At 38.5% G+C, this 12486-nt stretch overlaps 1 long non-coding RNA gene across 1 annotated transcript; it reads left to right on the top strand.

Annotated features, from left to right (window-relative positions):
* Nucleotides 1-66: 66 nt before the first annotated feature.
* LOC124172775 lies at nucleotides 67-12173 on the top strand. Its single transcript, XR_006868265.1, has 4 exons — nucleotides 67-192; nucleotides 4437-4592; nucleotides 9853-10074; nucleotides 11497-12173. It is a non-coding gene; the product is annotated as an uncharacterized LOC124172775 (long non-coding RNA).
* The last annotated feature ends 313 nt before the right edge of the window (nucleotides 12174-12486 follow it).

Raw genomic sequence — 12486 nt, 5'->3', positions numbered from 1 at the left:
AGACAAATGGGCTTTATTTATTAATTAAATTACGCATAGGTTTCGTCACATTGTCGTCGTCAAAGCGCCGCGTATGAACTTTCTAGTTATCATAAATCGCACTATGTATTTGAAAAATAACATACAGAATGTTTTTAATCAAGTTAATACTCTGTCTGATCTTGATGGTCGCTGATATTGGCAATTACCGCGGTAAGAAATTTCTTTGTCTATGATTAATTACCGAGCCATATTAACCACTCATACGAGATAAGTCAAGTAATAGGAATTTTCTTTTCTCACCTAACTCTCTCCTGTTGGTTTTTAATTACTATTTTTCTGATTTCAATTTACTGTTAAGTAAATATCTAAGCAACTAAATTGAATTGTGAGACATATTTGGTCCTGAGAATAGCGGCAATATTTGAATATCCCTTGGGATGTCATATCCAATGAATATTCAAGTTCATAATTTGGTTTAATTGTATGGAATGAATATTTTAGTGCACTTATGGTTTAATTTTACGCATTTAAATTTTAATTCACAGCGTTTTCTAAACTCCTCATTTGATCTCCGACCAAATTATTAATAAGCCGTCTTAAGATAAGTATTAATAACTTGGTTCAAGAGGTTACATAGATAGTTTTACAATTGTGTGGAGCGGGGTATAAGTTGATCCCGTGCGTGGTAAACAAATCATTTTTTCCATCGTTTGTCGTTACATATGTATACCATCATCATACCTGTACAAATAGGCGAATCTAACCCCTCCCCCCCCACCCCCCCCAGACCCTTAAAAAATATTTACAAGATTTTTAATACGGTACCATTGTCATTGCATTCATTTTGTATTATGAGGTATCCTTTTGCCCCCCCAGAACATAATCCTGGATACGGCCTTGCTTGTTCCCCCCCCTCAGAAAGAAATCCTGGTTTCACCCCTGCCTGTACAGTAACGGATACAGAGAAAACTCAAGTGGGGGGCATAAAATATATTTTGAGCAACATATACTTTTATCGTAATGAAAAATAATCACGTTACGTGCAAAATTTTAGATAGTTTTCTTTAAACTGTTTACATCCATGTCCAAGACAATGCTATCTTATAGATACGTACTTAATTGTATTGCTCCTTTACCTAAAACTCCTGCCATGAGAATAGGGTGGTTTCCTATTGTTTTTTTATTGCCTAAATCGAAAGATTATTACTCCTGGAGTACGCATTTCACGCTTTTTCATTTTTAAATGATGATATCCATTTTTCGCGATAAAATGAAAAGTGAACATTTTCAAGCGCGCGAAAATGCGACGGCTAAGTATGAGTGCTGGGAAAAGCCCGTGTGACGTCAGACTGGTTCCTGCTGCTGCATTGTGAGGTGACATAGGGGCCAAGATGTGTGCGCCGCTGCGATGCAGGCTGCTAGCAGGTAGCAGAGTACCCTGCTAGCAGGTAGCACTTGGCTTAAATAAGGATTATTAATACCTTATCAAATGAAGAAAACTTTCCGACCTTAGCCAGTTTTAATAGGTGATTATTAAGACATGTTTCCCTGAGCTCTGCGCCTCATGCATGCATCGGTAACCTCAGACGATGTATAACTCCTATCTACTCGTATAGAAACTAGGTCCCTGTGACGTCACGTGGAGTGGCATCGCATGGGCGGCGGATTTAGGGGAGGGGGGCAGAGGGGCACGTTCCCCTACCCCTACTCTTAACCCTTTCATGCCAGACGACGGGTGGAGCCGACGGGAAGTTCAAACCCATAAACCTGACGTGAGGTATAGCTGTCGTGGATTTTTCAATGCAAACGAGCGGATGTCGGCTGTAGCCGATGCAAAGGAAAGGAAGTGACCGCTGAGGTAATAATTGTCATATATTCAGGCCCGACCTGAGAACTACTTAAGCGAGTCCTTATGGCCACTCCCCATGCAATAAAGCCCGACCCTACCACTCATTTATGACCATCCTCACTGCAGAAATCCCTTGCAAAGTGATTATATTGTCATTAGTATTTTCAATGGTATATTTCATTACACACTACCATTGTTTTATACTTTGAAATGAATTCTTCGTTTTGCTCCGTGCCCAAGCAATTTTTAAACGGAATTTTAGCATTAAGAATAACGGACTTCCAGACTTATAACCATATTACCTTCTATTTACTAACTTTGTAGTTAATTACGCTAGAAACCAGTTTAAAATTCCACAAAACTTAATAAAATACGAGTAATTTTTTAGAAGAGTAGATTATTGAAAATCAAATACAATGTTTGGTTGAAAAAAAACACTGGTAATGCAATAAGTTGACTGTGGATTCGTGCTATGATTGGGTTAGGGGGTGTAGTCCAGTGGCCGGGGTAAGGGATGGATTTAGCTGTGTCCTAATTCTGAGGGACGAAACTACCAGGGTAACTCCACCCCAAAAAAGAGCTCCGTACAAAGAGGTTTACAATATTCTCATGCCACTCCTAGGATGGGAAACGCAGGGGCGGCTTGCCCATGCAAGGACACTCGGACGGCGCCCCCCCAAAAGATTTGAAAAAAGGAAAAACAATTAAATACCCATTCAATTATAATTATACATCTAATTAACCAAGATGTTTTTTTCAATCGAATACATCGAAAATGTAGGGAAAACACGCAAAAATAGCACGAGAAGTTCGTATTTGTAGCCGAGGGGCGCTGGCCAGAATTTCCCAATCCATCACCATGCAGTTATATGGAGAGTGGTAGTGGTGGGGGCTGCTGGTGCTATGACGTGCCTAAGCTTGTGCCTTGTGGAAGTCTTGGGACTCCGCCCGAGCATGCGCAGAGCGACGTATCCAGCGAGTTGACATCGCCTCGCCGACCAGCAGTCGTATAATCTTGGTGTAGCTTTGTTGCAGAATACCTTGTTTTGGTGACCAGTTGACTTATTACGTGTAGACTGTTTTAATGTAAATAGGCCTAGTTGTAGATGAGTTAATCGAGTTAGTGATTGTTAATGTTAGTGATTGTTTTGTGTATTAGTGAGTCATAATGGTCTCTAGATTGCTTTAAAAACTCTCTAACATACACATAATATTATAACATTATGACGCCCCTTGGTGGAGTGTGCCCCCCCCCCCCCCAGCATTTGACTGACGAGCCGCCACTGAGTAAACGTATTCCAATTGTAGGTACCAGCAGGACAGTGGCGCAGCGAGGGGGGGTTTTGGGGCGTAAAATCCCCCCAGAGCTGAGAGAAACTTTTAAGTTTAATCCATTTTACATAATTTGATTAATATACTTATAGAAGAGTGTAAGGATTAATAAAATATCCCTTCGAAAGCCATAAAACTCACCATTTTGAACCATTTGTCTTAAAAATTTCCTGGGGGAGAACCCCGCACCTCCCTCTTATCCTGGCGGGTATACCACACACCCCAGGTCTAGTTGAGCCTAAAACAACCCCCCCCCTTGCCCCCTAGCCTTAATTCCTAGCTGCGCCCCGGCAGCAGGAAATAGCTTTCATATGAATATAAAGATAATACTTTTTACAGTAATGGGGTGGTTTCCTATTAATTTTTTATTACCTAAATCGAAAGATAATTACTCCTGCAGTACGCATTTCATGCTTTTTGATTTTTAAATGACAATATCTATTTTTCACGATTAAATGAAAAGTGAACATTTTCAAGCGTGCGAAAACGTGACCGGCAAGTATGAATGCTGGGAAAACTCCGTGTGACGTCGTTCTGGTTCCCAGTGCACTGTCGCAAGAGAGGTGACCTTGGGGCAAGGCTATGAGTGCTGATACAACGCAGGATGCTAGCAGGTAGCAGAGTATCCTGCTAGCTGGTAGTGCTTGGCTTAAATAAGGATTATTAATACCTTATCAACTGAAGGAAACTTTCCGACCACAGGCAGTTTTAATAGGTGATTATTGAGAGATGTTTCCCTGAGCTCTGTGCCTCATGCATGCATTGGTAATCTCAGACGATGTAAAACTCCTATCCTCTCGTGTAGAAACTAGGTCCCTGTGACGTCACGTGGAGTGGCATCGCATGGGCGCCAATCTGGCCTTTTTCAAATGAGGTTAAAATTGACCATTGCCATTCGTCTAAACTGGGATTTCTAAAACCAAATAATTTGTATATTATGAATGCACTAATGGTTGGTAACGAATAGCAATCAATGCCTTTCGTTTTCTTTGATGAAGGAAGCTACCCTATTGTTATATTTTGTTTTTACTCTCAAATATGAGAATTCCTATGTGCCTACTCCAGAAAACAATCCTGAATCCGCCCCTTGTTACACACACATATTACTCCTGGACCTCATTCTGGATCTTTGACATTCCCTTTATACCAAGGTAACTCAAAGATTACATGTCCAGGAGGGTCTAGTAAGTATATATGTCACTGAGAGGTAGTTTTGCTCGGTGTGTAATCATCTTTACTTCTTTTTACCCCTTTCTTCTCTTAAATAATTCAGGACTTCCATCATCCAGCTTAGTAATTATCGGATATCATAGCAAACATAAAGAATTCTCCTGCTACGAGTGCGAGACAAGCTCTCAATCAATGTCATGTTCGCATAAGGATCTGGAGATTTGCAACAGTGGGCGATGTTCGAAAACGATTACTAAAGGTGAGTGATCTGAAGAAAAACCATTGAAATTACCCACGGACTCAATTCGAAGTATATTTTGAAGGATATAATAATAATAAAAATTTTTATTGTTCCTAGAGATTACATATGCACCGGTGACATTGGAAGTCGTCAAAATAAACATTAATGGTTGCAAATAAATGAAGTGATGTAATATTTACAATTTTTACAGTTTAAAGGAAAAGTTACAATTTTTGTGGCTCATGGGCAAAGATTACTCAGAGCCCAGAATAAAATCCTTCAGGCTATAGTAGTTGTTTTCCATTAAATATTTCTTCAAAGAATTCTTTAATGGTGTAGGTGGAAGACATTTGATATCATACGGTAATTTGTTGTATATTTTTGATAGGGAGAATAAGGGTGCTTTTTAGCAGATAGTGTTAGGATATTGTCTTTGAGGTTAACGTCATCGGTGGTTCTGGTTGTGTGATTATGAAGATAACTATTTTTTGGAAAGTATTCAGGGTTATTTTTAACAAAAGAGGCACAGTTGAGTATGTACAGTGATGAGAATATTAGAATTTTTAGATCATTATGAAGAGGTAAGCCAGGAAACCAGCCAGTAAGCCAGGAATTGCACGGAAACTCTGGCCATGGCTTTCACTGAACGTTTCTGCACAGAGAAGACTTTGTGGCAGCAGCTAGCGTTACCCCAACAGATGATGCCATCAGTTAGGTGAGGATATATTTTGGCATAATATATCATCTTCAGAGTATCAATGGTAGTTACTTCAGCCAGCTTTCTTATCATAAATATGCCAGTGGATAGTTTATTCATTATAAAATCAATATGTCATGACCAGTCAAGGTTGTCAGTGAGGATAACAGCTAATAATTTTGTTGAATGTGCCCGAGAAATCACATGCGAGGACCAACATTTAAGATCATACTTGAGGTACATTGAGACCGGGTGCCATGGAACTGAGGAAAAACTGTTTTTTCAATGTTGACTTGCAGGGCGTTATCATGACACCATTCAGACATGCTGTTGATACTGCTTTGTGTGGTATTAACTAGGTCGCTCCTATTTACCTCACTTGAAATGATCGAGGTGTCATCTGCATATAGAATATCTCCACCAGTAAAGTGGCTAACCAGACATAGAGTTAATACATTAATAGAAGTATTGCGAATGATGGAAAAATCCTGTGACAGTCACCAGGTAAATATTGGTATTAAATGGGGTGGTTTCCTATTATTGCCTAAATCGAAAGATTATCACCCCTGGAGTATGTATTTCACGCATTTAGATTTTTAAACGACGATATCTATTTTTCGCGATCAAATGAAAAGTGAAAATTTTCAAGTGTGCGAAAACGCGATGGCTAAGTATGAATGCCGCGAAAACTCCGTGTGACGTCGTTCTGGTTCCTGCTGCTGCAAGTGAGGTGACCTTGGGGTGAGGCTTTGAGCGCTGATACGACGCATGATGCTAGCAGGTAGCAGAGTACCCTGCTAGCAGGTAGCGCTTGGCTTAAATAAGGATTATTAATACCCTACCAAACGAAGGAAACATTCCGACCATATGCAATTTTAATTGATGATTATTAAGACATGTTTCCCTGAGCTCTGTGCCTCATGGATGCATTGGTAACCTCAGACAATGTAAAACTCCCATCTACTCGCATAGAAACTAGGTCCTTGTGACGTCACGTGGAGTGGCATCGCATGGGCACCAATCTGGCCTTTTTCAAATGAGGATAAAAATTGACCATTGGCATTCGTCTAAACTGGGATTTCTAAAACTAAATAATTTGTATATTAAGAATACCCTAATGGTGAGTAACGAATCGCAATCAATGCCTTTCGTTTTCTATGATGAAGGAAACTACCCTATTTTATTATATTCAGTGGGGACCTAAGAATTACAGTTTGAAAGTATATTTTCAAGGACATACCCACCAGTGAAGGGGCTAAAAGACACAGAATTTATACATTAATAGAAGTATCGCAAACAGGGAAATTTGACTTAAAAATAATATTGGGGGGGGGGGGGGGGGGGAAACCGGGGATCTTGCCCCGGGAAATTTTATAAGTAGTGAGTTTTAAGTTTTTTTAAGCATTTTAAAAGAGTCATATGATCAAAATTAGCACCCTGATAACTCGAATCTCGATATCTGGACACTCCGGGGAAAATCGACAACCCTTTCACATTTTTTCCTCACACCCATAAGGAATTTTTGAGGGGGTTCGGGCCCCCTCAGGTCCCATGGAGTCGGTGCCACTAGTACCTCTATTCTCCCACTCACAACCTTAAGCCGGAGCTGAATTTTGCAAACGAGATGTTACGTCAGGAGAGATGGCAGTTTCATTGCTGCGTTGCATTCACGGTGTCTGTCGCATTTGTCACATTTTTAGTTAACGTGAGTAATTGTTACGTGATCAATATTTCTGCCTAAAATGGTTTATCTACAGATCGTGAATTTGAAGACATTTTGGAACTGAAAACCTGGAATTTTATAAGTTACATTGACTGGGAACCCTGAATACAGGAATTCGTGATTGGTGCTACATCAATAAGTTAACGTTACCATGATTGATACAGTTAAATAATGTCAGAAATGTAATTCCTGCAAAGGTTTCCTAGTTTCAATGCTAAAATCTGAAGAAAACTCTGCATGAAGTCGGCACCATTGATCGCAAATGATGGGAAATCTCCAAAGACAGGCTAAATACTACTGATTATATGGTAGCATTTTTCACAAAGTGTAGTGAATTTTCAGAAAAAACTTAGCCACCTCAAAATATCAGTCGGAGACTAATTGTAAGTCCAAAAATCGTCAAGCCAAGATGGGGGAACTTTGACCCTGCTAATAACTTGGAAACAGCGCATCCATTAAGTAAGATCTGATGCTTTCCCGGCGAATATATTCCACAAGGGCTATTCGGGCTTCCGGCCGGGTGGTCTCCCTCCATTCTGCTGATGTTTCAGAACACGAGTCAGGTTCCATCATCAGGGCTAATGACGAGTGGATGAAGTTTGCCAACTAATTTATAGTCTTCAATTGGTTGTGAGGTCTCACGTGATTGGTCGGGAGGCAGCCAATCTTATTTTCTTAAGAGCCGGTTTCCATACATTACTCAGTGAATACCCGGCGTCACGGTTGAGGGTGTTAGTTGTCAGCCGGATCTCGATGGATTCCTTTACAAGTCTTTTCCAGAATTTAGTCTCACGGCATAGAATTAAAAAAAAGCGCGTCCATTGCTTTACAGCCTCCGAGGAATTCGATGAGATTTAAACAAGAGCAAAAAGGATTCTAAATTGAATGCAGTTTATATGCAATGATATAGTATTGAAAAGATGGAGCTATTCTCTAGAAATTAAATTTTTATGTCCCGCAATAGATTGCTGTACATTTAGCATTATTGAGACCTATTCTTGAGTATTGCTCCATTATCTGGAGTCCCTTTTATGTTAAATATGTACAAGTCATTGAGAAAGTGCAACATAAGTTCCTAAGAATTATTGCCTATAAATTTCACCTAAATGGGATTATTGGTGACCGCAATGACCTAATGGAATTTATTAATTTAGCCTCCCTTCATCTGCGGAGAAAACAATTTGCCATTATTTTTCTATATTGTATATTAAATAATCATGTTAAATGTTCAACATTGCTTTCTCTTGTACCCCTCAGAGTTCCAATAGTTTCATCTCGAAGCACTTCACTGTTCACAATTCCTTTTTTAAGAAACAACCATTCTTTTTTCTTACCTTTTTTCCGTGCAATGAGAGATAGCAATGCTAACAGTAACCTGGACTTTTTTGCTACTCCATTAAACACTTTTAAAAACATTTATAAGTCTACAGTTAGGTAAATGTGTGAAACTTTAATAATTATTGCTTTCTCTCAAATTGAGTTTTGATTGCATCCTTTTGTAATGTAATATGTATATCTTTTCTTTTTTATATTATTGTTTTGGTTTATATTTTTTTCTATGTATTGTAATTTTGTACAGGGTTTTTATGCCCGTTAATAAAGCATATTATTATGACCAAAGACACCAGCAAACCTTCCTCATTATGTTTGCGAAATCAAAATATTGTTGCAACTCTCCCCTAATAAGAATATATGTAGGGTTGACAACACTGAATGTAAACAGTTTGATTAATCATGGGATAAAAATGTATTTGTATCTCAGATAATTGCCATAATTAAGAATAATGCATCCTTGTAACCTGCAAAGCATGCATTGTTGAATTTTATTTAATATTGTCTAAAAGAAGTTTAATGTAATAATTTAATATAAGGGTTTGTTTATAGCTAATTTTTATGTTTTTTGGTATACCTTTTGTAATAAGGTTTTTGAAATGTTTTCCCTCAGAAAGCCGTAAAACTCATCATTTTGAACCATTTATCTTAAAACTCAGCAAATTATTAATCTCGCACCTACCACTTATCCTGGTGGGTATTCCATATCCCCACACACCCTGGTATTAGTTGCACCTAAACCACCCCCAACCTTAATTCCTAGCTGTGCCCCTTCACTATAGAGAGGTTTCAGTGATATGCATCATTTTTTCATGTCCTTTGGAAATTAAAGGCACTACTGTCCTTTAAACCATTATAATTATGTGTTAAAACAAACATGCATGCATTAGTGAACGTATATTTATTATTTAATAATAGCAAAAAGCAAGCGATATCACATGATTCAAGATAAAACGATGTGATCTCTCTCAAATCAACAGACATTTAAAATGATTGGGATAGTTGGATATCTATTTTTTTATTTACTGGCAAGTATGCTCTCATATGGAACAAAATGGCCACAACTAATGGTTAACGTGAAAATTACAACATAATAAAGGTGTACAAGAAAAAAATAAGCGTGAAAAATTTATCGCTGAATATGACATTCCATGTACGTAATTGCAACTGCATTAATGGTCTCTAGTTGTCTCGGTACAATTTGCGGAGGTAGTTAGGCTGTCTCGCGGATGTTTCCTTGGTATGATAAGTGGAGGTTTATTGAGATAAAGAGGTTCACTATGTAGAGGATTGTCTTTAAATGTACATGTAAATCTGACGGGACCGTAGAGGTGGTATGAAGTATTGAGGTTTATGATGTAAAGAATACATATATGTATATCTTTTAAAAATTTTTCTTTCTTTGTATAACTTTTCTGTAAAATGAAAAAACGTTGTAAACCCATTGAATAAACATTATTGTTGACTAACGATTTCACCTAACCCATATCTCACGTTCTCACTGAAATCACATTTTTCTCTTGCAGAGCCAGTAACGGGTGTTATCAAAGTGTATCGAAGATGCGAGCCTAACCTCGATCAGTTATTCTGCTCAGATTCGTGCGATGGAATGCCGTCAATGGCGTGCACGGTATGTTGCAAAGAGAATGCTTGCAACTCCGCCCCCTTCACCCTTCAGCTGCCCACCAACTTGATGCCTCTGTCCATTTTTTTACCTTTCCTGCACTCCATGTACATCGGATAAACAGGTACTTATGCCAATATCTACTACAACAGTCTCCCAATCAGCCGGCTGCAGTATATCCGTGTTGTGGATTATCCGTGCATGATTTTTTACTCTCACTCAATTTTTTTCCGCAATCTTTATAAAAAAATAAAATCAGACGCAAAATCATCGGAATTACTTTATTAATGCTAGGATAAACCAGGCTAATTATTTCCACTAAAATCCTCTTCCTAAAATAGAAGCGATCGTGCGCTGGCTGCATTCATGGGAGCACCGTGCTCCTGTTTTACAAGCCTCGCAGTGCACGACCACGCTCTGCTAAAAAGATCGCGAACTGTCGAAGAAAGCTCTCATTATGAGTCCGGGAAGCACTCTAAAATAACGGTGGGACATCACAACAATCACGGGGAAAACGAAATTCAAATGCACGGATAAGAATCTGCATTTCTTTTTCTTTCCAATGGTATACATATGTCTCAACTAAATGTGACCATTATCACTAATTTAAGTATGCAAAAGAAAAAAGGTCTGCAGGCATTAGTAACGAACTTTACATGTATTTCTTTTGAAATGACTCAGGACCCTTTACGGGGCCTCATGGGTCCTGGAGAAAAATAAAAAATAGTTTGCAACATATTCTCAGTCCTGCTGAACATGCACTCCAAATTTCATAGGAATCGGTCCAGCCGTTACGGAGGAGTTTGGGAACAAAAAAACGGTGACACGAGAATTTTTTATATTGGATTTGTCATAGTATGTACTACAGCTATAGCTACTATGTACCACCTATTAAATGACCCATGTTAAACATTTCCTCTCTCACTCTCATTATAGTTTGTAAGATATGAGGGGTTGGAGTTTGAGGTGTTTGCTCAGAAGTGGCGCTAGTGGGAGTCAAATTCCAGAGTGCAGAGTATAAAGGCCGTTTTACAAGGGGTACGGAATTGTACAGGTTAGAGCTGCATTACTTTCTAAAATGGCGTGGAATTGCGTGAATGCATGAACGAAATTAGAACAGGGGCTATTTTGCTGTCTCGCATCCACGTATGTGTTCTAGCAATTCACCGCTTTACAAGATGCAATTTTGATTGTGCCTTCGCACGTACATCAGATTGCGCAATTCCGTGTACTGTGTAAAAAAGGCCTTAAGGTAGACATTCGTAGCTCAGAAATAAATAATATATTTGAATGAAATTTTGACCCCTTGTCTATCCAAGTACATAGCTTCCATAGTAATGTCTTTTATTCCCCCTGCATTGCTACGTTAGCCAAAATAATGTCAATAATTGTTAATTAACAGGCTTTTTGAGCTTTAAAAACATGAGAAGTCAAATTTAAAAGCTGAATACAATTCCTTCAAGTTAGCAAGTGATAACAATCTCTTCTGAACATGTACATTTGCAGAGATACTAAATGAATTCAATGAAATTTCCTTTCCCGACAGAGCTGTCCTTGGACCAATTTTCATCATCACTGAACACGTGGACTGTGTCATTGATTTTGGTTCAGTGATTATCGCTACCCAGGTGCTTGGGGGCTAGACCCTCTCCAAAATGCAGATCTGTGAAAAGTACTGTGTTGAAGAATGCATTGATTTCTCATACCACATTCGATACCTCTACGACCATAAGACTTCCTGTTTGAGGTCTCCATTTCGGCTCAAAGTCAAGACAAAATCGAGTTAAGATTAATTAAGATTGTGGCTCATAGTATTTATAAAGGGTCCACTTCTTTCAATGTCTTCATTTCATTTGTTTTCCAACTCAATGTTTTCAATACCCCAATGATCTGATTAAAAATCTTAATCATCTACATTAAATTATTAATAGGACTCCATTGAGGAAGATCAAAATCTTGGTCCCCCCCACAAATTGTATTATGTAACTGTGCAGGTTTTTCTTGGCAGGCAATTGAGAAGAATTAATGTTGTTAAAATTATGATTAATTCTGTCGAAATGTATCATTTAAAACACTCGTTTGTCAATCAAACCATAAGTTAATCCCAAAAAAATTGTATTTGAGTAGTGCATTTTATGTTTTTCATAGTTGAAGAATGCAAACCTGAGGAATACTTTGTTGTTTTTCTTTTCTATTATTGAAAAAATAAATACCTTTAAAATACTGATGATTTTTAATGTTTCATTTTGTGCCATCACTAGTGAAAATCTCTATACGATTCTGCTTTCCTATAGTAATTTGACAATGGGAAACGTTTTTTCCTTCAGGAAAATTTTATGTTTCTATGGGAAAAGAAATTTCATTTTAAGAAGCGCTACCTTCTAGCAGGATACTCAGCTACCTGCTAGCTGGGTACTCTGCTACCTGCTAGCAGACTGCATCGCAGCGGCGCTCATAGCCTTGCACCAAGGTGGCCTCACACGGCCGCAGCTAGAACTAGAATGATATCACACGGGCTTTTCCTATGACAATCTCT

This window comes from Ischnura elegans (assembly GCF_921293095.1).
Source record: "Ischnura elegans chromosome 13 unlocalized genomic scaffold, ioIscEleg1.1 SUPER_13_unloc_2, whole genome shotgun sequence".
Classification (NCBI taxonomy): Eukaryota; Metazoa; Arthropoda; class Insecta; order Odonata; family Coenagrionidae; genus Ischnura; species Ischnura elegans.
This window is presented reverse-complemented; position numbering and strand designations above follow the sequence as displayed.